General features: G+C 44.2%; 1 long non-coding RNA gene across 1 annotated transcript; it reads left to right on the top strand.

Moving 5' to 3' along the window:
* The first annotated feature begins 21,350 nt into the window (after positions 1-21,350).
* LOC125145482 lies at positions 21,351-23,677 on the top strand. The gene is made up of 2 exons (XR_007143869.1): positions 21,351-23,049; positions 23,127-23,677. It is a non-coding gene; the product is annotated as an uncharacterized LOC125145482 (long non-coding RNA).
* The last annotated feature ends 3,502 nt before the right edge of the window (positions 23,678-27,179 follow it).

Below are 27,179 nucleotides of genomic sequence, written 5' to 3'. Positions count from 1 at the left end.
TGTGCAGATGCGACCAGAATCAGATGATGAGATGCTGAGCATAAATATCACACAATCAAATGAGCACAGTGATGATAAATGGACAGCAGACATTGAAATTCTGTCTCAGAAGGTGCCATTCCGAATTGATACTGGTGCAAGATGTAACACATTGACTTTAAGTAGTTATCAGGCACTCCTGCATGATGGTGAGCTCAGATGCTCTAATCGAGTGCTGAAGTCCTACTCTAACCACAAGCTGAAGCCTATAGCTGTGGTTGACCTTCTGGCTAAAAATAAGGATGCTGAGATTTTAACAGAATTTGAGATTGTGGACATCTCTCAGGAAAATGTACTCAGCGGTGCGACAGCAGAAGCATTAGGCTTAGTTATGCGACTTGATGCATTGCAGCCTACTAACAAAGGAAATAAGACGCATTACGGTCATACGACAACGGAACAAAAAGTGCCAACTGGACTAGACGATTACCCAGAGCTGACTCACACTACTGGAACTTTACCAGGCAAATACACAATTAAAATTGATCCTGATGCAAAAGGTGTAGTTCATCCTGTCCGCCGTCAACCAGCTGCGCTGAAAAAGAAAATAATAGAGAAGCTACATGAGATGGCTAAAGAAGGATACATCACAAAAGTCAGCCAGCCGACTGAGTGGGTGAGTTCAATGGTAGCAGCTGTCCGTAACGGCAAGATAAGGATCTGCATTGACCCAAGCGACTTGAATAAGGTCATAAAGAGAGAACATTACCCAATGCGAACAATCGAAGAGGTAGTCTCTGCAATGCCTGGTGCTTAAGTGTTCTCGGTCTTGGATGCAAAATCTGGTTTCCTACAAATAGAACTAGATGAAGCATCATCATTTTTGACAACCTTTAACACGCCCATTGGTAGATTTAGGTGGCTTAGGTTACCTTTTGGCCTAAAATGCGCACCGGAGATCTTTCAGCGTATTATGGATGAGATGCTTGAGGGCGTCAGCGGAGCAATAAGTGTCATGGACGACATTCTCATCGCAGCACCCTCAGTAAAGGAACATGATGAGACCCTCCGCAAAGTCATTCAGAGAGCAACAAGCTATAATCTGAGCCTCAATTTCGGCAAATGCCATATCAGGCAGTCTTCGGTGCCCTACGTAGGCCACCTAATAACATCAGAAGGTCTGAAGGCAGACCCAGCGAAAATAGAGGCTGTCAAGTCCATGCCAACACCGACGGACAAGGATGGTGTTCGTCGTTTCCTAGGTTTCGTCACCTATCTGTCAAAATTCCTGCCAAACCTCAGCGAAGTCGACGCTCCTCTAAGACAGCTCCTGAAAGCGGATGTTGAATTTGCATGGCAACCAGCACAACAGCAAGCGTTTGACAAACTCAAGGACTTGTGCACAAGGTCCCCCGTACTGCATTTTTTCGATCCATCCAAGCCTGTTGAGATATTCTGTGATGCCAGCAGCAATGGCCTCGGTGCTGTCTTACTTCAGGACAGCCATCCAGTGGCTTTCTCGTCCAGGTCTCTGACAGATACAGAAACGCGCTATGCGCAAATTGAGAAGGAAATGCTCTCCATAGTTCATGCATGTGTCAAGTTCCACAATTACATATTTGGAAACCACATCACAGTGTACAACGACCATAAACCCCTGGAAGATATTTTTAGAAAACCACTGCTCTCTACCCCCATGCGAATACAAAGAATGCGCCTCCGCCTGCAGTGGTATGATCTGTCTGTAAAGTACAGACGAGGAAAGGATATGGAACTGCCTGACACACTGTCTAGAGCTCAGTTGCCTGAAAACAAGCCAGAGATGGATGGCTTTGACTGTGTCTCCATGCTCAACTTTGTTTCGGTGAGTGAGCAGAAATATTCAGAGCTCCAGGACTGCACAAAGAAGGAGCTCAGCGGTCTTCAGCACATAATCCGACAAGGTTGGCCAGACCACAGGCGTGATGTACCTACTGCAGTTCAGCCGTTTTGGGACTCACGAAGCCAACTTGTCGTTGCTGATGGTGTTGTCTATAAAGGCCTTCGTATAGTTGTACCTCCTTCCATGCGAGAACATATGCTGAAGCTTATACATCAGTCTCACTTAGGTATAGTGAAGAGCAAGCAGAGAGCTCGCGAGGTCCTATACTGGCCAGGCATGAGTTCGGATATTGAGCAAATGGTGAAGAACTGCGGCAAGTGTGCAGACTTTCAGAATCGGTTACCTAGACAACCGCTCAAACCAACAGAAACGCCTGATCTTCCATTCGAAGAAGTAGCTTCTGACCTGTTTGAGTTTGAAGGAAACCATTATGTTCTGTTGGTGGATTACTACTCAAAATTCATCGAAGTGGAGAAGCTGAAGGGCTTACACTGTCGTGCTGTAATAGAAAAGCTCAAGGCTCAATTCAGCAGACATGGAATCCCAATTATCCTTCGAACAGACAATGGGCCACAATATTCAGCGGATGAGTTTAAGGATTTCTGCCGAAGTTATGGAATCATTCACAAAACATCATCCCCACATACGCCACACTCTAATGGTGAGGCAGAGCGCGCAGTCCAGACTGTTAAAAAACTTTGGTGTAAGGCACCAGACAAGCATCTTGCACTGCTTGACTACAGAACGACGCCACTGGAGTCAGTCGGCCTTTCACCAGCTCAGTTGCTGATGGCCAGGCGTCCCCGCAACAACCTGCCTGCTGCCCGTCTGCTGCTCACACCAACAGCGTACGACCCCCTTAAAGTTAAACGGCAACTAGACAAAAACAAAAGTGTTCAGAAGTTTTACTACGACCGAAAAAGGGCAAGCCGCCCTCGTGCTGCGCTGAGCCCTGGAGATGAAGTAAGGATGCAACCACATCCTGGCAGTCACACATGGTCTCCTGGAGTAGTTGTGAGATCACACTGTGCCCCAAGATCTTATGTTGTTGACTGTGGAAGCAGAGAGTTCCGTCGCAACATTCAGCATCTTCGCAAGAGCACAGCAGCTGCTAACGAGTCTCGTCACAGGCTTAACGGTGATCAGTGGACAGAGACACCAGAGTCGGTGAGTGTCGAGGAGCCAAGGTCTGTGGATCATCCTAATCCATCCCAAGCATCACCTGCAGAACTAAGGGCTGCTAAGCAGACATTGTCAACTGGGCAATATACTACTAGACGAGGCAGAGTGGTGAAGCCTCCAGACAGGCTCTGCTTGTAGTTAGGGAAAGGCGTGGTAAAGACGCTTGTGGAAGTGATGTGCTAGCAACCTCTCCTTCCTAGTTACATCTGTTTGTGTTCAACAGTTCATTGTTTGATAGATTGTGTTTTGACGAGGATGTCTGCATGTTGTGTTAAAATCCCTTTTATATGTGAACATGCAAGTTTCAGATTTAAAGAGTAAATGCCGCAATGTCTAATTCTTGTGATGTCTGTATATGTAGACAAGTGATTATTTTAGCATGGTTTTGTTTCATGCTTAGGAGGGGAGATGTAATGTATTGTCATTTTGGCAGTGTTTCTTTAAGTGCTACTTAGGCCTCCGTAGTTGATGTTATGACTCCTCCTACTTTTGCATATGCGCGGCAGTACTGAATAAAGAACCAAACACGTCTTATTACTGAAACTGCGTGTCAGTAGCATTACTTTACAGAGACGAGTATCAGCGTTTTGCCAAACTTCAGATTTAAATTTTTTCTTGCGAGGTTTGAGAGGAGCAGTTGCATTTGCAATCTCAAGCCAGGCAGAGTTTAAGACTCCAAGATGTTGGTCAGCATCCAAGTCAGGTAATGGTTGCTCCAGGAGCAACTGTGAGCAGCATTTGGCAAAATACAAGTTAAAATTTGTGCTAAACTGTGGAGAATAAAAACGTGAAACATTTTTAAACGTATTTGAAGAGTGAGAGATGACTGGAAGAGACAGGGAGAATAATATAGGCTTATGATCTGAGATCATAGTATCAGAAAGCACAATATCAGCCACATCAAGTCCATAAGATATAACCAGATCGAGCGTATGTCCCTGGATGTGGGTGGGGTCACTGATCCACTGGGATAGGTTAAACATTTCGAGCAGGTTCAAAAAGTCATGTGAAAGGGGGATAGACGGACAGCAAACATGCACGTTAAAATCGCCCACCAATAAAAAGCGATCATAACTCACAGCAATATTGCCAATTATTTCAATTAGTAGTGCTGTATAAAGTCCGTGGTCGAATGTGGAGGACGATACATCACCCCTAAACAAACCGGACCATTCCAGTCTAAATGAAGTATCTGAATTTCAAAGCTGGTAAATGTCATAATCGGAGTTAGACGACAGCGTTCGGATAGAGAGCTCTTTAAGATGGTAACTATGCCCCCTCCGTGTCCACTCGGACGAGGCATGTTAAAAAATGTGCGGGGGTCAGAAAATGGTGTTAAATCACCAACCTTTATCCAGGATTCCGTGATAAACATAAAGTCCAGGTTGTGGGAAGAGTAGAAGTCATTTAATAAAAAGGTCTTATTCACCAGCGAACGGTCATTTAATAATGCCATCTTCAGTGAGGAGATGGTAACAGGTGAAGAGGGCGCTCTTTTCAGCTCACGTAGATTGTTGTGTGTAACTCTTCGACCCCAGGAGCCGAGACCAATTTGGTGGATACCGGCACGGCAAGCATGGTAATGATCAGGGCTCGGATGCGAGGGTGAGACAAAACGAAGGCATCTGTGTGACATATCTAGCGGGCGTCGAAGCGCATAGCCGCCATACATCGGTTCATACGAAGGATCCCCAAGAAAGTTCGCCCGCAGTTGAGCTTTTAGCTTCACGATGTAACCTCCGCGGTTTCCCCGTTTCCTTCTTCGCTTTCTCCTGGTGATGTTGAGGGGCCACCAGCAAAAACATTCAGGTAAAGGCGGTTTAATGGACTCGTATGTATGGTTGAAAAAGCAGTCCGACTCAGAGGTGTTTTAGTTGGTGAGAGATTTAGCAACAGAGTTTCGGATATCCAGCAGTGCTTGGCGGTCGTAGGAAAAAAGCGAGTAGCAGTTTAAGAACAAAGCAGACAACCAAACACACAAAAGAACTTTTTTAAACATTACCTGTTTATGAGGTTCACTGTTTCCAAATCTTTTTACATTTTCATTCTATCTTAGCAGATCATCATTGATCAGATGTGATGGGAGCAAAATATCATTATTAACCCACAAGTCCTAGAAGGTTGATATATTTAATATTTTTATGATTTTTTGTTTAATTTTTTAGCTTTTTCTTTATGGAGACGCTTCAAAATCCATTAAAGTTCTGTTCAGTTGTGATAGTGAACAAAATGTGTGTTTTATTTTCTGTAACAATAAAAAAACAAATCACACACACACACACACACACACACACACACACACACACACACACACACACACACACACACACACACACTATTCTGTATAGATCTCCTGTTTAATGATTTAATGATGTTCCTCATCTATACTACAGATAAAGTGTGGTACTTGTGTTAAAACTATTAACAGATTTCTTACTTCTGTCTTTTTATTTCAGAAAGTGAACAATGTTAAAATGACTGTGAGTTTCCTGCTGGTTCAGTTTTCTCTTTTCTTCTCAGAGACACACATAGAGACTGATCCAGGTGACTCAATAGAGCTTCCATATAAGATCTATTCTCTCAAACATATTCATCTACTAGTTTTGTTTCTGTCTAAACAATCTGTTATCATACAGACGGAGTGATAGACGGTTGGGGTCCAGAGTCAGATAACAGAAATCTGAAAGGGTTTGTAAGACAACAAAGTTTAGTGTGTTTTAATCACTGTGCTGCAGTGGATCATGGAGAGAGGTATTTGAAGATTGAGGCATCAAGTTGATCAGAACTGAAGAAAGATAATGTCAAGATTCAGGTTATTGAGATCTGCAACGCAGTGGTTCTCAAGGAAGAATGTAACCCTAATGTCTTAAAAATCAGACTCTCATTCAGACACTATGGCTTCAGCATGGATGTCTGCATGTCTGGTGGACATATCATCAATATAACAGCTCATAACCTGAACCTCCAACAAATACAAGTATAACTACACCAGATTACGTACGTAACCCAGTTCCCTGAGAGGGGAACGAGACGCTGTGTCAGGGCTGATGCTATGGCTCAGCTTCTGTGAGGAAGTGTCTGATGCTCTGTGTGCACACACGCCAATGGCTCGGGAAAGACAGTTGACAAAGTGATTACATGACCAGTGAGTCCATATAAGGGCATCTATGTCACATTACTCCAGCTTCTATTTGTCTGAAGGAAGTGCGAGAGGATGCCCGGGCTTGGCCAGCGACGCAGCGTCTTCTTCCCTTCTCAGGGAACCGGGTCACATACGTAACCGGGTCACATACATAGTTCTCTTTCGAGCGAACTGAACGCTGCATCAGTGCTGACGCTATGGGAACGCCAATACCCAAGCCTCCATGCACTGCTCGATGACTGTGCCAGAGGCCGTGAGAGAGCACGAGCAGACTGGGAACAGACCATCAATGGCCCTGCAGGACCTAGGACACTGGAGTGGGGTCCAAATCCAGGTTATAGAACCTGATAAAGGTGTGCGGAAAGGACCAACCTGCCGCAGCACAAATATCTTCAAGGGGGACATCGCTGGCCAAGAGAAAGGGAAATACCCATCTTTTGCTCCGCTTCCGCTAACGCAGTCTGCGAACCCTATGATTAAAGCCACCATGCTGCCTCGGCGGACACGGGATCCGAACCACAAGGCGCAGCCGAAGCTGAAAATACAGCCAGGTGGGATCAGAGAGTACGTATCGGTTCCCTCGATAGCCGACTGGGCATGCTCCTCTCCCAAACAAACAATGCAAAGAGAGTGCATGTCATCTCCCATGATAAAGCGGGGGCACGGGTGCAACATTTTTTTTTCTCGTCTAGCTTTCCCTAAAATATATATTTTTCATACACATACACAGCGTACTTCCTGAAGACAAAGAAGCTGGAGTAATATGACATAGATGCCCTTATATGGACTAACTGGTGCATAATCATTTCGTTACATGTCCTTCCAATAAATTAGGGTGTGCACACAGAGCTTCCTCTCTCTCGGGTCTGGCCTTGACGTGGCAAGGGAGCTTGCGTGTTCCAATGACTCCTGGTAGGGTCACCATAGGCAGGCCGGTCTCCAGGGTAGGTTCCAGACAAACAAAGACCACAGCATGTCGGTACACTGTGAGGTGGCAGTCCCACCAACCGACTATCCTGCGAAGGGCTAACAACCCACCCAGGAGAAAACTCTTTTGTTACGAAACCGATCAGAAAAAGAATGGACTGCTCAATACAGTAACGGACCCCAGCCTGCCCCAACCACCGAGTACAGATCAACCTTCGTCATAGGACCCGAGTTGCCACACGGAATTTCCAGACACTCCTTCGCCCTGGAGCTGCCACCCTGCTGTCCTGAGAGCTCTGCCGCTATAACATCTCCTTGGCAGGGCTCTGTGAAGTTTGACGGCACGGCAATGGCAAAATAACAGCAGACGACCATTGCTACTTCTGGAGTGGCCCCGAGAGACGAACAGGCCTTTATGGTGTGACCCTTGCCATCTCAAAGGACCTCCGCTAGTCCTTATTCAGCTGGACACCCCTGAGCGACAGATTACTGTCGGCCCGCTTTCTCCACCAACACGGCAAAATGACAGTAATCGTCGCTTTTGCTCCCACCGATGTTGCTGATGAGGATGCAAAGGATGCTTTCTTTGACCAACTCCACCACATGACATCACCATCATCCTTACCGATACCAACGCCACTTTGTCCATCAGTGATCGGTCCACAGGCTCACCTGTCGGCACAACCTATGCTGACAGGTCCACAAACAACAACGGTAACCGCCTTCTCCTTCTCTGCCACCATAATAACCTCTGTGTCACTGATACCTTGTTCCCCCGGAAGCTTTTCCGTAACTGGACATGCTACAGCCCAGATGGCAGAACCAGGAAAGTGCTGGACCATATCCTCATCTCTCGATGCTGGAAGTCGGTTGTCACGAACTGCCCTGTGTACCAAGGAGCAGAGCTTGGCAACACAGACCATCACCTGCTGGTGGCCCATCTCAAGTTAAATCTGCAAGCCAACCAGCACACCAAGACTCTGCCTCGCCTGGACTCCTCCCTACACAGTGATCCAAACATCGCCACAGCCATCTGCCGCACCTTTGATAACCTGCCTAAAGACAAGGTGAACGACTGGCAGACCTTAAAGGAAAGTATCATGCAGTCAGCTCACAATGTCTTTGGACACTTTCGAGCTCCTCCGAAAAAGCACTGGATATTGGAGAGGACACTTAACATCATCGACCGGTAACGTGAGGCCCAGCTCCGAGGTGACCCAACAGAGTATCGGCGATGGAACCACCAACACATTGTGGCTATAGCCGAGGATAGAGAGAAGTTCTGGCAAGCAGAAGCTAAACACCTTTAGTCCACGGCCAATAATAACAACATGAGCCATGTTTTCAGACTGCTGAGCCAAGCCCGTAACGGCCCCCACATCAAGACAGACCTGGTGAAAGATTCTCATGGTAACCTTATAGCAACTGAAGCAAATTGCTTCGAATGCTTGAAAGAGCACTTCAGCCTCCTTCTGCAGCATGGCACCTCCCCGGCCGATCCCACCATTTCATTGGCCGCTAATGCTGCAGCCCCTAGTGTTGCCTGCAGTACAAGCCCTGTCACACCTGAGGAAGTGCGAGCTGCCCTAGGGAAACTTAACAACAGGAAAGCACCCGGCATATGTGCAATTACCACAGGGATGCTAAAGTCAGGCGGTGAAAGCATTGTCGAGTGGCTTACCGGCATATTCAATAAGGTGTGGGAGACAGAGAGGCTCCCCAGTGACTGGACCAGAGGAGTCATCTTGCCCTTCTGGAAACGTAAGGGTGACAGGCTAGTCTGTGGCAACCTCAGAGGCATTACCCTTCTCTCCATCCCCGACAAGCTCTTTACCAGGATATTGCTTACTCGTGCTCTCCCAGCCATTGGAAGCAGCCGCAGTCCCCATCAGGCCGGCTTCATGCCTAATCGCTCTACAATAGACCAAATCTCCGCTGTTCGTTTGCTGATAGAGAGGACCTATGATTTCCATAAAGATCATCATCTCTACATCGGATTCATAGATCTGAAGGCTGCCTTCGATACCGTCTGCCACACTTCACTGTGGAGTATCCTACAAGCCCTTGGAGTACCACCCAAGATCGTTGACCTGTTCAAGCTGCTTTATAGCAACGCTCAGAGCTGTGTCCGCATCAACTGCAGAGACTCAGAGTGGTTTCCCGTCTCCAGTGGTGTTCGCCCGGGCTGTGTGGCTGCACCTGAGCTCTTCAACTGCATCATTGACCATCTGATGTCCAGAGTTTGGGAGCGGGTCTCCGGAGTGTCTTTCGGCAGTTACCACCTGACTGACCTGGAGTATGCTAATGACAACATCCTGCTCAGCATGTCCTACAGCCAGCTGAGAGATGCTCTGGCCATATACAGTGAAGAGGCAGAGAAGCTCGGTCTCCTGGTGAGCTGGACGAAAACCAAGTTCATGTATGTCGGTGACAGACCACATCCACCTTCCTTGTAGCTACACCAATACAACATTTAAATGACTGTATATTACAATCACACCCCCAGTGTCACCCATATGAGGATGGGTTCCCCTTGAGTCCGGTTCCTCTCAAGGTTTCTTCCTTTACCAATTTGAGTCACCAAAGACTTGCTCATAGGGGAATAAATACATACACATTGTGAACTATATACATCTAATAATAACCTAGAATTTTTATTCTGTTAATTCTTATTTCTTTTATTATTTGTTATTTCCTTTATCATTAATTATGTCTACCTTCTGCTCTATGTTTATGTTCTGTAAAGCTGCTTTGAGACAATGTCTATTGTAAAAAGCGCTATACAAAGAAACTTGAATTGAATTGAATAGCTTGGCAATGACATTGTGGAACTTGTCAAGAATTTTGTGTATCTCGGATCCATAGTGACAGACAATGGGGACATGAAAGCAGAAGAGCCTTGCCTGCGTCAGCTCTGCAGTCTCTCTGGAAACCACCTTGGCGGCACCAGACTATCTCACGCAAGACGAAGCTCCTGATTTACAACTCAGGAGTCCTGCTATATTGCTCGGAGACTTGGCCCTTAAACAAGACACTGGTTGCAAGATTAGATGGCTCTTAGAACCATAGAGAACATCAGGTGGCCCCAGCGGGTTTTCAATCAAATGCTTAGAGCCCGCACGTTCCTGCCCACAGCATCCTCCCTGGCCAAACAATGTTGTACCCGCTGGCTTGCCATGTCCTCCGCCTCCCTTCTGACCATCCGATGAGAGCTATTCTCCAGTTTGATCTGAGGGCTGCAGGCTGGAGATGACCACGAGGTAAACCCTGCACCCGATGGCTTGACGTCCTTGCGGGTGACCTTCAACAACAAGGAGTTGCTATAGAGGATGCAAAGCAGCTGGCACAAGACCGTCAGTACTGGAAACAACTAGTTCATCTGGTCGGCTCAACGCACAGGGATGGGACACCCCCCTACCCATCGCAGGAGCCAAATTGATTGATTGATTGACACAGAGCTTCAGACACTTCCTCACAGAAGCATTCCCATAGTGCCAGCCCTGACGAAATAGAACTGAACTGCTGTTAATCCCAGGTAATTTTTCCCTTAGTCAGGATCTTGCGAGCTTGCTGTAGAACTCTGATCTTCCCTTCAGCTACTGCTCTGAACCTTCAGGTTACCATGGGTAATCAACAGTTTTTTTCCTTGCATATTTCTAGCTTAACACATTCATTACTGTTTATTCTCTACACCATGAGAAAGATTTTGATGTTTTTTATACACAGCTGCTCAGGTACTTGTTCAGTCTCTTGTCATTTCGAGACCGGACAACAGCAGCTCTCTGCTGGCAATATATACACCTGAGCACAATCCATTCTCTGCAAATGATCCAATATCTAGCTGTGTGGTTTGTTTTCAACCTGCCAATTGGCTTCCACTAGCTGCACGCATCAGATTCAAAACACTGATGCTTGCCTACAAAGCCAAAAATGCACCAGATCCCTTTTCGTTTTATCACTCATCCACTGCACCACATTCCCTCAGATCTACTAGCAGTGCTTGACTGGTCCCACCTTCTCCCAGGGTAAGAGGTAAGTAGACATCAACACTCTTATTCTCGCACTGCGATGGTGGAATAAACCTGATAAATAAACTCACTTGAATATCATTAATAGATATTTGATCCACACACAGGCCCAAACTAAAAACCAAGTCCAATGTATGGCCCTTTGTGTGTATGGGACCAGAGACATGCTGTGTAAAGTTAAAAGACTCAGTCAAAGATAATAATTCTAATGCCGTGTTACAGGAAGCATCATCTATGTGAATGTTAAAATCACCAACTATTAACACGGACTCCAATTTAATAATATTAGATAAAAACTCAGCAAACTCATCTAAAAACACACACGCAGGGCCAGGAGGTCTGTAAATTAAAACACAATAGAAAGACTCTGTAGTGCCAACCTTAGACATTTGGTCTTCAAATGAGCTGAAGGAATCCTGACTCAGTTGCCTAGAAAAACAGTCACGGTGCACAATGACAAGACCACCTCCACGACCTGTTTTGCGGGCTGTACCAAACACAGAAAAGTTCGGAGGACGGAGTTCATTCAAATGGACGTAATCTGACTCGCGTTGCCAGGTCTCGGTCAGGCACAAAATATCTAAACATTCCTTGATAAAAACATCATTCAATATAAACACTTTATTCGCTATAGAGCGAGCATTCAACAAGGCAACCCGAATCCGGTTTGTGTTAACACCAGCTGACTGGGGCGTATGGGCAATAGGTTCCGCTCCATTTCTTTCCCCACACAGAGACACGGGGCGCAGGACCCGCTCCCGTAAGCCCGGTATCTGGGCCTGTCGAGTTGTAAAAGCTCGGCTGTAGTGTGCATCACAGTGAGGTGGCGTGACTACGACTACACCATATCCCGACGAGCTAATTGGAACCTGCCGCAGGCACCGCTCTACCTGTTCCAGTCCGGACCCACTCGGGGTAAACGTAGATGCCCGGTATCGCCTCAACCTCGTCTGAACACCCGCTCTGGAGCCTCGCTTTTTCCTCCAGCCACGTCCCTTAGACAGCAGTAAATACTCCGGCGACTTCAACGAGCACTCAAAGACAGGCAAAAAAATCGGTTTGTACCAGGTCCAATTACCATAGTCTTCCATAATAAAGTCTCTGATATGAAACAACGTGTGCCGATCATACTTAATAGCAGCCGACACACAATAGTTAGCTGACAGGGCTGATACAGCAACAAATAATACAAGTACAATCACAAATATACGAGAAAACAAAAAAGGAGCGACAGCAAAGCCGAACACAAGCGCCATCTTTTCAAGAAACATAATACAAAAAGTTTAATATTATACAAAGATTAGTATTTGGACAGTTACAAGATTAAATTTGTGATTGAAGAGTTAAGTAAAATAAATGTATTCAGTAAACATATCTTTACTCAGCGTTCGTCATAAACAGATCAGATGAGTGAACCTTCACTCGGCCAAGAGACATTTTACTACTTAAACTAATCTGAACAAGACAGTAGTGAACTTTAACCCTTTTATTGTGATTAATATTTATCTCCACATCATTTATAACATCATATGTGTCCTCAGAGTGAGTTAAAGAAGGAGCAGATGAAATTCCAGCAGAGACTCCAGGAGAAGCAGAAGAAGGTGCAGGAGCTGAAACAGACTGTGAACACTATAAAGGTGAGCAGTGAGCAGAGACAGAGCTGCTCCTAGAAACACACACAACATGGACAACATGGAGACATTTAGAGTCCCAGTAAGAGAGAGAATGAGAGATGAGTTTTAAATGGACTTTCGTGTGTTGTGTGTCTCCTAACAGCTCAGTGCACAGACAGCAGTGGAGGACAATGAGAGGATCTTTACTGAGATGATCAGGTCCATGGAGAAAAAGCGCTCAGAGGTGACGGAGATGATCAGAACTCAGGAGAAGGCTGAACTGAGTCGAGCTGAACGACTCCTGGAGGAACTGGAGCAGGAAATTGATGATCTTCGGAGGAGAGTCACTGAGATGGAGAAGTTTTCACACACACATGATAACATCCATTTCCTCCAGGTAACACACACTGTCTGATCTACAGAGTCAGATGTTCCTCACACTCTCTAAAACACCTCTCATTAAAACAGCAATAAATGTCCCTGTCTGACATCACGTGTGTCTTTCATTTCATTTCTTCTCTGTAGGCTTTAGCTTCTGGACCTCAGTCTTCTCTTTTAGATAGACCAGAATTTGACACGTCCAGCATCAGTGTCCCTCAACATCTGTCATTTGATGGAGTGAAGAATTCTCTCTCAGATCTGAAGAAGAGACTGGAGGAATTCTGTGAGGAGAAAAATCCGTCCACATGGTAAGAGGAGCTGCTCTTGCTGGAGAAACACAATGATGGACAAGTGCTGAAATTCCTAAGATATAAAAAGTGATGAGATGTGTTTTGTGTTTGTGAACTCATTATTCATATAAGAAGAGTTTCTGAAATGTATAACACACACAGACACACGCACACGCGCACACACACACACACACACACACACACACACACACACACACACACACACACACACACACACACACACTTCATATGAATATACAGTATACTGTGAATTAAACCCAACATGTTCACATTGTTGAGTTTGTTTTTCTCTTTTATTTTAGATTTCTGTTCTCTGACTCTGGATCCCAACACGACACATCGTAACCTCATTCTGTCTGAGAATAACAGAGTGGTGACATTCACAAAGATTGAGCAGCAGTACTCTGATCATCCAGAGAGATATGACTCCTGTCAGCAGGTGTTTTGTAAGGAGAGTGTGTGTGTGGACGCTGTTACTGGGAGGTGAAGTGGAGCGGTGTTGGTGTGTCCATATCAGTCTCATATAAAGACATCAGGAGGAAAGGACTGGGTGATGAGTGTTGGTTTGGACGCAACAAACAGTCCTGGAGTCTGGAATGTTCTTCTTCTTCTTCACTCTCTTTCTATCACAACAATATTAAGACTGAGCTCAGAGTTCCATCATCTTCCAGAATAGGAGTGTATGTGGACCACAGTGCAGGAACTCTGTCCTTCTACAGTGTCTCTGACACCATGAAGCTCCTCCACAGAGTCAACACCACATTCACTCAGCCTCTATATGCTGGGTTCTGGCTCTACAGGTGGTTTCTTTCTTCATCTGTGAGATTGTGTGATCCATAATAATGTCTGTAGTGTTTTGTGTAACATTCCTCCACATTACCACATTGTTACTCCATCATCTGTTTAACACACAATCCAGCTGCACAAAAACCATTTTCATTGTAAATTAAAACAGATTCATCCTGGTTGATGAACCATATCAGAACCATATAAATCCAAGTTTGTTTTAAATATCATGACCAAAGTTTGAAAATAAAAGATCAGACCACAGAACGGTGTGAACTGGGTGTCAGTGTCAGTCTCATATAAAGAGATCAGAAGGAAAGGAAGTCGTAATGAATGTGGGTTTAATTTAACACAAACAGATGCTGATTGTAGAATAAATAGTTTTGTGGCACCGTAATGAAGACTGTAAAGTAACTGAAGAGTTTTCTTTAACCTCTGAAATCAACTGCATTAAGAATTCATCATTCATTCATTCATTCATTCATTCATTCATTTTCTACCGCTTATCCGAACTTCTCGGGCATCAAGGCAGGATACACCCTGGACGGAGTGCCAACCCATCACACACACACTCTCATTCACTCACACACTCACACACTACGGATAATTTTCCAGAAATGCCAATCAACCTACCATGCATGTCTTTGGACTGGGGGAGGAAACCAGAGAACCCGGAGGAAACCCCTGAGGCACGGGGAGAACATGCAAACTCCACACACACAAGGCGGAGGCGGGAATCGACCCCCCAACCCTGAAGGTGTGAGGCGAACGTGCTCTCCCCCTCATTTTCTATTAGTTCTAATAAAATAATAAAATAGTAATAATAATAATTTCCATAAACAAAACAATACATTTCTTAGATAGATAGATAGATAGATAGATAGATAGATAGATAGATAGATAGATAGATAGATAAATAGATAGATAGATAGATAGATAGATTTATTTAAAATTTTATTGTAAATCTCACAAACTTTGTTTTTCACACAGAATTTATTATTATTATAAATCCAACCCAGTTTCCAGTTAATATTCTCACAATGGTTTTCTGACAGTGTTTACTGTGATAAGTTGCCAGACAATAAAGGAGATGTCTGAAAAATCAGTTACTGCATTTGCTCTTTTTATATTAATCCCATTTACCAAAAGATCTTTTTTAAACATTAGCTGTTTATGAGGTTCACTGTTACCTCACAATGGTCTCTAAAGTCCTGCTGAGTTTCCATTGAATACAAGACTATATTCTGAAGGAGATCTCAGGACACCAAATCTCTTTACACCTTCATTCTATCTTAGCAGATCATCATTGATCAGATGTGATGGAAGCAAAATATCATTATTAACCCACGAGTCCTAGAAGGTTGATAAATTTAATATTTTTATGATTCTTTAATAAATATTTCGGCTTTTTCTTTATGGAGACACTTCAAAATCCATTAAAGTTCTGTGCAGTTTTGATGGTGAACAAAACGTGTGTTGATCAAACAGATGATTTAGTTTCTATAACAATAGAAAAACAAATTGAACACACACACACACACACACACACACACACACACACACACACACACACACACACACACACACACACACAAATCTGGATAGATTGCCTGTTTAATGATTTAATGATGTTCCTCGTCTATACTACAGATAAAGTTTAGTACTTTTGTTAAAACTATTAACAGATTTCTTTCTTATGTCTTTTTATTTCAGAATGTGAACAATGTTAAAATGACTGTGAGTTTCCTGCTGGTTCAGTTTTCTCTTTTCTTCTCAGAGACACACATAAAAGACTGATCCAGGTGACTCAATAGGGCCTTCATATAAGATCTCTTCTCTCAAATATATTCATCTACCAGTTCTGTTTCTGTCTAAACAATCTGTTATCACACAGATGAAGTGATAGACGGTTGGGGTCCAGAGTCAGATAACAGAAATCTGAAAGGGTTTGTTAGGCAACAAAGTTTAGTGTGTTTTAATCACTGTGCTGCAATGGATCATATCAGAATCAGAATCAGAATCAGCTTTATTGCCAGGCATGTTTACACATGCGAGGAATTTGTTTTAGTGACAATCTCCAAAGTGTAACAGGATGTCATAAGCAGTATATAAGAAATTGTATGTACACATTTACTGGTGTGAAAATGTGCAGTTTAAATAAACATATGAAATATACATATGCAAATAAGTATACAATATATACAATTTGTATGTACACATGTGCAATTGTGAAGTGTGCAGTTGAAGTAAACAGTACAGACAATATGTATGCATGTATGTACAGAGTGCAAGTATGAAATGTGCTATTGAGGTATACATTAGATTGCAAATATTAGGAGTTGTGTGTTCCATGGTGTTAATTGTTCATCAGATGTTTAGGTCAGTAATTCATTAATGCCTTGTAATAAACAATAATTAAGAGAGAGAGAGAGAGAGAGAGAGAGAGAGAGAGAGAGAGAGAGAGAGAGCGAGAGAGAGAGAGAGAGAGAGAGAGAGAGAGAGAGATTTGCAGATTGAGGCATAAAGTTGATCAGAACTGAAGAAAGATAATATGAGGTAATTATACTGATGTACGTGTTCCTTAGTGACACATGTTTTTGGATTGTGTAGGAAACCCTTCCACTCTCCCACTAAGGGATGTGTCCTAGTTTGCACGGGTTGAAAACACAAACACAACTATCAGAGCTTGGTCTTACCTTGAACGCAGGTGTCCTTCAAAGTCACTCAGTTTTCTAACAAAGGATCCTCTTCAAGTTCTTCTACCTAATCTATTGTTTGACTGTTTAAATGAAAGAGTCAGACTTAGACCTTTTCATCTTTTCAGGATACTTTTTTTTAAATTAAAAGTAGTGTGATACAGATAGATGTGTGTAATATATGTAAAATAAAAAGAAAATTATAAATAAAATCTTCAAATAATCAAACAGTATTAGAATAAGTAAAAGTAATTAAGATGCAAAGATTATAACAAACCAATCTTCAAACACAGAGTATTTGAAGATTGAGGCATGAAGTTGATCAGAACTGAAAAAAGATAATGTCAAGATTGAGGTTATTGAGATCTGCAATGCAGTGGTTCTCAAGGAAGAATGTAACCCATTAGGAGTCTTAAAATTCAGTCTCTCCACTGGTCTCCCACAAGGCTCAATAATCATCTTCTTTTCTCGCTGTTAACTCTCTCAGCAAAGTCATATCCTCTCATATACTCTTACCACTGCTATGCTGGTTGTCACTCAATTTATCCTCTTCATTCAGACACTATGGCTTCAGCATGTCTGGTGGACATATCATCAAGATAACAGCTCATAACCTGAAATTCCGACAAATACCAGCAAAATTACACTAGGTAACGTATGTATCCTGGTTCCCTGAGAGAGGAACAAGATGCTGCGTCAGGGCTGATGCTATGGCTCAGCTTCTGTGAGGACGTTGTGTCTGAAGCTCTGCGTGCACACATGCCAATTTAATGGCTCAGGAAAGACAGTTGACTACGTGATTACACGACCAGTGAGTCCATATAAGGGCATCTATGTCACATTACTCCAGCTTCTATTTGTCTGAAGGAAGTGCAAGAGAATATCCGGGGCGTGGCCAGCGATGCAGCATCTCATTCTCTTCTCAGGGAACCGGGTCACATACATAACCTGGTGTAGTTCTCTTTCAAGGGAACTCGACGCTGCGTCAGTGCTGACGCTATGGGAACACCAATACCGACGCTGCCATGCACCGGTCGATGACTGTGCAAGAGGCCATGAGAGAGCACAAGCAGACTGGGAACAGACCATCAATGGCACTGCAGGACCTGGGACCCTGGAGTGGGGTCCAAGTCTAGGTTATAGAACCTGATAAAAGGTGTGTGGGTAAGACCAACCTGCTGCAGCACAAATATCTTCAAGGGGGACACCGCTGGCCAATGCACTGGAGGAGGCAATACTAGTAGAGTGAGCCCTGATGCCGAGAGGCGAGGCAAGACCATGCACCTCATAGGCCTGAGTAATGGCCTCCACTACCCAGTGCTCCAGGTGCTGTTTGGAAAACGGATTACCCCTATTCCGGCCCCCAAAACAGACAAAAAGTACAGATGAGTTACTCCAGGAGCTAGAGCGGTGGACATGAGTCTTCAAGGCTCTAACTGGGCAAAGCAAATGCAGCCTCTCCTGCCAACTCATGGGGATGGGGACAGTAGGCCTGCAGGATGACTGGAAAACCCGCCATCCTGGGCACCTGGGTGCAGAATAGCCCTGGACATGCCATTGGAAAATTATAGGCAGGTGGGGGTGATCAACAAGGCCTGCACATCACCCATACTTTTGAGAGAGGCCAAGGCCAGGAGCAGAGCCAACTTCAGTGTCAGAAACTTCTCAGAAGCTGACTCCATGGGCTCAAGGGGGGCTTAAAGCAGACCCTCCAGGGCCACAGAGAGGTCCCAAGAAGGAAGGCATGGTCTACATGAAGGCCTCAGCCTGAAACCATGCAGAAAGCTAGAGACCAGAGGGTGCCTAACCAAGGAGGCCCAAAGGACAGGTTCATGGTTTGCTGCGATGTTGGCCACGTACACCTTTAAAGTAGATGGGGACAGGCCCCGAGAAAAGAGACACTGCAGGAACTCCAGCACTGTTACCGGCCAGGCAGTGAACTGGATCCTGACAGTGTTCATCACACCAGAGGCGAAAAAGCCTCCACTTCAGAGCATGTAGCTTCCTAGTGAAGGGAGCCCTAGCATTCAGTAGAGTCTCAGTCACCTCAGATGAGAGGCCTGCATCTAGGAACTGGTCCCCCTCAGGGGCCAGACCTGAAGCTTCCACATCTTGGGAAGGGGGTGTAGGATTGCCCTCTGCACCCGAGAAAGGAGATGCTCCCTGACAGGAACCTCCATGGAGTACCATTCCGGAGGGAGGCTAGGACCGTGAATCAACTCAAGAGGGACAACGAGGGACAACTAGTAGTAGGTTGACCTTGTTGTGGCGCAGTTGGCTAGGGCTTGCGGGAGCAGAGCTACCGGGGGAAGGCGCACGGACGGAGCCTTGGCTACATCCATACCAAGATCGCACCACCACATGGGGTGGAGACGTCACTCCCCGGGCATCAGCATTTGCCTAGACAGGAAGTCTGCCACCCTATTTAAATGCCCTGGGATGAAAATTGCTCTCAGCAAAAGGATCCTGGTCTCTGTCCAGAGCAGAATCTGCTGTGCCAACCTGAAACGGGGATGCAAACACAGACCGCTATGATGATTGATATGGGGAACCACCTCAGTGCTATCTGTCCGTACTAAGACATGGCAGCCCCTGAGGTGTGGAAGGAAGTGTTAGAAACACAGCCCTCATCACCAGGCAGTTTATATGCCATGAGAGATAGGGGCCCTCCCATAGACCCTGGGCAAGACGGCCATCCTAGGCCGCTCCCCAGCCCGAAAGCGAAGCGTCCGTCGAAAGAGTCCTGCGACCATGACATGCCCCTAGAGTGGGACCCAAGGCCAGGAACCAGGGTCACATAGGGTACGAAGCCCACAGCGCGTAACCCTTTTAACCCTGAGGAGATGTCTGTGAGGATGAAAGCCTGCACCCATGAGCCAGAGCTGGAATGGCCTCATGTGGAGCAGACCAAAAGGGATAACTTTGGCTGCTGTCGACATGAGACCGAGCACCTTCTGTGCTTCGGTGACAGAGAGGCCTCGGCCTAGCCGAATAGCTTCCACCGCTAACAAGATGGAAGCCACCTGAGTGAGAGACAGATGTGCCCACATCATGGTGGAGTCCCAAACTAGCCCTAGAAATGTGGTTCTCTGAGGTGAAAGAGAGGACCAGGTGTCCAGAAGAGAGAACCTATCCTTATCTTTAATATTAAATTGAGCCACAGGTGCCTCGCTGTGGCAACCAGCACAGCCATTGCACGGCCTTTGGAGTGGGCCATCTGCTTTGTGGCACAAAGCTCAAAGTCAGTGGCTCGATGGAGCTCAGATACAGATGTAGCGGCTCAAAATTGTTCTTTTCCTGCGCCTGACAGGCGCTAGTCAGGCATTCATAACACGTTTATCAGGCGGTTGTCATGAACCCCCCCTCTCTACAGGCAATCAAGGACGTGTGAATATTCTAATATAGCCACCCCCATTTTTAGCTGTTGTAATGCAATTCCAGGGCACAACCAGAAGATGGGGCTATGCTCACAAACACTTTCTGACCCTGACTTTACAGGTCAGAGACAACATTTTTTAAGAGTATACAAGCAGTTTTCTCTTTCACCTTGTACCTGTCCAGCAGGAAGATAGTAGGATGGACCTGAAACTTTAATGTCATTATCACACACTGGAGAGAGAGAGACAGACAGATAGATGTTGTATTTGGTGACACTGTGGGTTTTGAACTTGTGCAAATTAAATTAAAGTCAGTTTTTATTATATATATTGTTACTCCCCTCGAGTTGAATAAAAGGCTCAGGTCGTTCTTGGTTTTTAACAGACATTTATTTTGGACAAGTCTTCAACATGTCTTGTAGCCTTATGCTTCAATAATGACGAAAATGACGAAATGCCCAAATGCCACAATGCCCAAATGCCGTCAGAACTATGGAAGGACATACAGTACATAACTTAAATAAAGTGCACATTCAACAAGTAAGAAAATGGCTGCTTCTAAATAAACAGTTACATACAAAAAAGGCAATTAGCAAACACATACCTCATTGGCCTCTCTAACTCAAGAGGAATAAACTTGAGGGCTAACAGCTTCTTCTTCTTTAAACAAAGAGCATCAAAATTAACTTCATAATACTTCTAAATGTAAAAGTACTTGCAACTCGTACAGACATTAGCGCATACCTCGTGCTTCTCTTCTACCTCGTAAGCCCCCCCCCCGAAGTGATAGCAACAATTAAATAATTCCCCAGTGAAACAAAATTATTCCCCTTTGCTCCCTTTCACCCTTCTATGGTTTTAACTAATAACAAATAAATTAACATTAACCAAAAAAAAAAAAAAACACATTGCTGTTCCATTCTAACAATTTGAACATTTTAACCATTTATTTCCCTAAAACTGCAAAGTGCATACACCATAAACTGAACACACACATATACATATATATACATTATATATATATATATATATATATATATATATATATATATATATATATATACACATACATACATACAAATACATTTATAAAATGAGAGTTGCCTCTAGCGGCAGCTACATATATATTAAAACATGCATCACCAAGCGTAACGACACTGCACTATTAGAGACATCAGTTTTAATAGGAATCCTCAGATTTGCAGGAGGTGAATACCAGAGTTTGCAGATTGACCTACAGTATCTGTCTGTGAGACATGAGGGAGAGAACACCCCTATGTTATGCTTACTAGGGGAGCAGAGCTGAGTGTTATCAGCAATGTTCTCACCATCCTCCTTCTACTGTTCTGTCTTCTGGGAGAATAATGTGCCTTGAGAAGAACTTTCAGAAAACTTCACCTGGATGACTGAGAATCTTCACAGACATATTATGCTTAAATTAAAAAAGAATGATTTTGGATCATTTATTACCATCAAGCATTCTTAAAAATTTGATGCGTTTTTACTTACCAAAATGAAAACTAAGACAAATATACTGTATGCAAAGAGTGTGATTTGAACTGAGGACAAGATATTTTCAGGACCCATTTAGACTTTAACCCTCTTATTACAGTATGTTGCAGGTCAAATTGACTTACGTGTTTTTAAAAAATTAAACAAATAGTTAAAAGCATTTTTCCCCACTTAAAACTTCCTCAACATGTAAAATAAAATTGGTGAACATCACATATTTGCAACCCTCCCTACAGTCGTAGGGTTAGAGTACTGTAGGGTTAAATGTCATATACTGTTGGACTTTTTTGTTTGCAGCTGTGAGACATATTTAAGTCTCACACTCTCCTATATTGTCTTGACATCATCTATAATGTGCAAAAATGCAGTTTTGTTATGACTTTTGATTGGACCAACATAACCTGTAACAATTTTTTCACAAACTACAACCTGGGTGTTATGCGAGACACAGAGGAGGAAGCCAGAGTGAAAGCAAACAGTGATTTTTTGCGAAAACACGGAAGTAGAGTAATCCGGTGGTGCGCGGAAAAGCGCGGCCCACAAAGGTCCAGAGTTAAGACGGCAGTCTGTGTATTCCGGTGGTGCGCGGTGGAAGTGCGGTGTACTAACCAGGGAAGCGCTTGGGAGAAGCACGAAGCTGAACATGAACACAGGAGTGTCGAGGAATGAGCAGCCAAACCATGGATAATAACTGACGGTGAGTGGGAGTGAGAGAGGGGATTATATATGGTGGTTGATGAGAGTGAAATGAGAGTCAGGTGAGAGCAATCAGTAAGCAGGCGAGCCGCTCCGTGCGGGCGGGGCACACACGGGAGAAGAGTCAGAGAGCTCCCTGACACTGGGCCAGGAGCTTCTAAAGAGAAATTTCATGTTTGTTTTCACATACTGTTCAGAACAGCCAGTAACAACTTACTAACAACAACTGTCTTACTGCCCCAACAAGGGAAAAACTCTATTCTCATGATCACTTTTCACAAAAATGCTGAAAGCAGCACATGTGAGAACCAGAAACTGAGCTTTGTTGGATGGAGATGTTTCCTACTGTAAGTGCAACGTGTCAAAGTGGTACAAGAGGCACATCTTCTCTAAGGAGCTGGGGAAGACACATGTGATACCACATGTACATGGAACATGTACCAAGGACCCAGCAGCTGTACAGTGAGGGATTCAGGACAGGATGTCACCTTGTGCGCCAGCATGCCAGTTAAGCGTCTCTGAGCATGTGTACATTTTGTACGTTTATGAATGTATGTTGTTTGTGTCTTGGGATCAGCAATAAAACACACTAATCATCATCCTCTTCTTTCCAGGTTGTTACTGGGGATAAAGAAATTGGAAGAAGCAGACAGGTCTGCAGCCATCTGATGATGGAAAGACTAACATGTGAACCACATCACAGTGTGGTCTGTACAAATGACCATTCACAGGGACCACACTGTGATACCATGTCCCTACTGTGTAGATGCCCACATATTAGGGGTGTGCAAAGCAGACGTTATTTGTATCTGTATTTGTATTTGTTGAGGGGGGAAAAGCATTTGTATTTGTATTCGTATTCGAATAAAATTCAAAATAGGCATAAAAATCCATTTTTTTTGCATCACACCTCTAATTTACATCATAGTGTAAGTATTCTTTAATTATATTCATTATAATAATTATGGATATGCAATATTGGTTGATGTTTTTGAACACGTAACAAGGAACGTCATTGAAAAGAAAATAACATAACAGCCATTACCTCATCCATGGTTAAACAAACAACTAATAATATACCATTGTGAACATTATGAACCCCACCACCCCTCTTTGTTGGAGGATGCTGAACAGACAGAATAAAAACAAATAATATTTCAAAGAACTGTTCTTCTTCTGAAAGAACTTCTTTCTAATGCACAGAATTCCAAGAACTAAACTTTATCGACCCCTGACTGGGAGATCTGGCAGAACAAAAGTTGTATTCTATATAATACTAAAAGATACAGCAATGCTATGTGTCCACACATCGCTCCAGACTGCTCCCCTCACATGTGGAGGAGCTTGTGTTCACAAAATACAACATGGAGAAATTTAACTGAGAGTATGTTGGCAGAAGATATCTTCTTTCAAGTTATGGTTAACATAAAAACATTAAAAAAAAAACCTTTGTGTCTGTTTTTTGGCAGACAGTTGACAATATGTCCTGCTGTGCTAAAGATCCTCTCAGAGGAGACACTTGTTGGGGGCCAGGTGAGATATTTCATTGCCACATGAGCCAGGGCTGGCTGTGGATGCATCATGAGTGACGGGAAGCTATGCTAAGGTTAACTAGTCTATAGCCTACATCTTGCTGTCTGCAAAAGACAGAGTAACTTAAACGTACCATATAACCCCCACAAGTGCATACAATTCAACAATACTACATAAGCATTGTTTTAACCTTTTTAACCGAACGTCAACGTTACTCTGTCAACAGCCTTCTGCTTAAATACTGAGCTAACAGAGCTACATAAACAGAGCGAACATTAGAGACCCCGACTGCAGTCGTCAATAATGCCGATCAAACTTCGCTTCCCGAAAGTTATAAACTGCCTCCTGAACCCAGTTAAGGTACAAAAATCTATTCAACAAAAATAGTGATGCAGTGAAGTCTTTTTTCGCTCAGTCGAGTCTTCTCTGTTGCTGTGTGAGCAGCCTGCTTCACCTGCTGCCGTGTAGGCCTTACCCACAAGGGCTGAAGTAGTCCTACAAGGCTTGGATGAAAGGCAGGTTTCCTCCATGCAGTGATGTAGGTGAGAGATAGCCCGTAAGCTTCTCTTCAATCCCAGGCATCATGCCATACCATGGCTTTCAAGCCCAATAATAGCTGAATAGTCAGACATGGCAGGAGAAAAAATATGTGCTGAAAATGGGTTTCTCCAAGACCTCGACACCTCGGCATGGAGGTCTGGGAAAAACCATGTGAAGGTGGCCTGCGTCCTGAAGTCAGAAAGCGATCGTCTAGCTTATAACAGATGACAATTACTTCCTCTTCAGGCCAATCTAATTTTAGCCTAGACACAGTGCGTGTCACCACCTCGAGGAGCTCTTCGAATGCCGCAGAATGTGTCGGCTGTTCAGAGAAAGGGAAAAACCCGCCTCTTGCTCCATTTCCGCTAACTCATTCTGTGAAAATACAACCAGGTGGGATCGGAGAGTACGCAAAGGGAATCCCTCACAATGCACGCAGCCGGCTGTTCAGTGGGACGAAGCCCCTCCCTACCCACGTCGAGCTCCTCAGAGCCCGACGCGGAAGCAGCATGCTCTCTTCCTGGTTGGGAGAAATCGCAGCGTGAGCTTCCGAAACTGAAATCGAGTGAACAGAGTTAGGGGAGAGGGAAAGAGAAAGAGAAAAACCCATCTTTTGCTCCATTTTCGCTAACTCAACCTGCGAACCCCATGATCAAAGCAACCGTGCCACCTCAGCGAACGTGGGAACCAAACCACGAGGTGCAGCCGAAGCTGAAAATACAGTCAGTTGGGGTCGGAGAGTACGAAGAGGGAATCCCTCACAATTCACGCAGCCGGCTCCCTCAAGAGCTGACTGGGCATGAGCCTCTCCCAAACAAACAAACACAAATAGAGTGCGTGTCGTCCCCTGTGGAAAGCTGGGGACATGGATCCATGCATCTCTTAAAATGCTTAGTTTGCAACATATTATTGTTTTCTCGCCTAGCTTTCCCTAAAATATATATTTTTCTCTCTCTGCACTAGACAGACAGGACAAACAATGGACACACATACACAGAGCGCTTCCTGAAGACAAAGAAACTGGAGTAGTGTGACGTAGATGCCCTTATATGGACTTACTGGCACGTAATCACTCCGTCACGTGTCCTTCCCGAGCCATTAAATTGGCGTGGGTGCACACAGAGCCACAGACACAACTTCTTCACAGAAGCGGTCCCATAGCATCAGCACTGACGCAGCATCCTTTGTGGACCACTGCATCTGAACTCCTCAATATTGCCCATTTCTATTGGTTTCTGCAAAATAGCTTGAAAAAGACATCTTGAAACCCCAGTCTGCTTTGAAATCTGTTCCTGGGAGAGATGCAGTTTAATTGCCTTTTTGCTGATGCAGTTTAACTACCTTGTGTCTTGTTGCTGTGCTCAGTCTTGCCATGGTGTAAGACCTGTGACATGAACCTGTCTTCCACAACCTCACCTCAATAGCAGAGTTTGGCTCTTCACCCAGTTTGAAGCCTCAAACACAGCTGCTTGATTTTTAAAGGTAATGACTGTGTTTCAAACTTCATATGAAATTGATGATCATTAGAACCTGCTTGGTATAGTTGGTTAATCCTACACCTGACCCTGATCCTACAAATGATCCAGATGCTGGGTTGAAGCCAAAGAGTTATCACATCAAATACAATTAAATTGATTTACATTTTTTAATTAAATTATGCTATATTTCCTCTCAGTAGAGTTTGAGACTCATGGTATTCTTAGTGTGTGACCTAGTGAACCAGTACTGATGTAGTCATTAATAAAACTTCAAAGCTTTTCGTATTTAACTCTGAATAAAGGCATCTTCCAAATGCAGTAAATGTAAATATGTTCTTTATGTTCTGAAGGGAGATGAAATGGTTAACAAAGGAGTGTTCATAACCTCACTGTGTTTGTGCTCCTCCTCTCTCTCACACGCAGGTCACACACACACAAACTAGGAGTTTCAGAGAAAACGAAAAAGATCTCTCTCTCTTTCACTGAGTTCAGGAAAATGGCAGAGGCCAGTATTTCAGTAGATCAACTTTCAGTGGATCAGTTCATCTGTCCATCTCCTGAAGGATCCGGTAACAATCCCCTGTGGTCACAGTTTCTGTAAGCTGTGTATAAATGGCTGCTGGGATCAGAAGGATCAGAAGGACGTCTACAGCTGTCCTCAGTGCAGAGACACTTTCACACCAAGGCCTGTTCTATGCAGAAACAACATGCTGGCTGAAGTGGTGGAGAAACTGAAGAAGACTGAAGTCCAAGCTGCTTCTCCTGCTCACTGTTACGCTGGACCTGGAGATGTGGAGTGTGATTTCTGCACCGGGAGAAAACACAAAGCCATCAAGTCCTGTGTGGTGTGTGTGGCTTCATTTTGTGAAACTCATCTCAAACCTCATCTTGAAAATCCTGCTTTGAAAAAACACACATTAATTGAAGCCTCTGGAAATCTACAAGAGAAGATCTGCTCTGAACATGATGAAGTTCTGAAGATCTTCTGTCGTACTGATCAGAGATGTATTTGCTCTTTGTGCATGTTGGATAAACATAAAGGACACGACGCTGTATCAGTTGATGCAGGAAGAGCTGAGAAACAGGTGAGAACTCATCCGAGTGATATCTCTCATT

The sequence above is a fragment of the Tachysurus fulvidraco genome, chromosome 9 (assembly GCF_022655615.1).
Source record: "Tachysurus fulvidraco isolate hzauxx_2018 chromosome 9, HZAU_PFXX_2.0, whole genome shotgun sequence".
Lineage (NCBI taxonomy): Eukaryota > Metazoa > Chordata > Actinopteri > Siluriformes > Bagridae > Tachysurus > Tachysurus fulvidraco.
The sequence above is the reverse complement of the archived record's forward strand: the minus strand, read 5'-3'. Positions and strand labels throughout refer to the sequence as shown.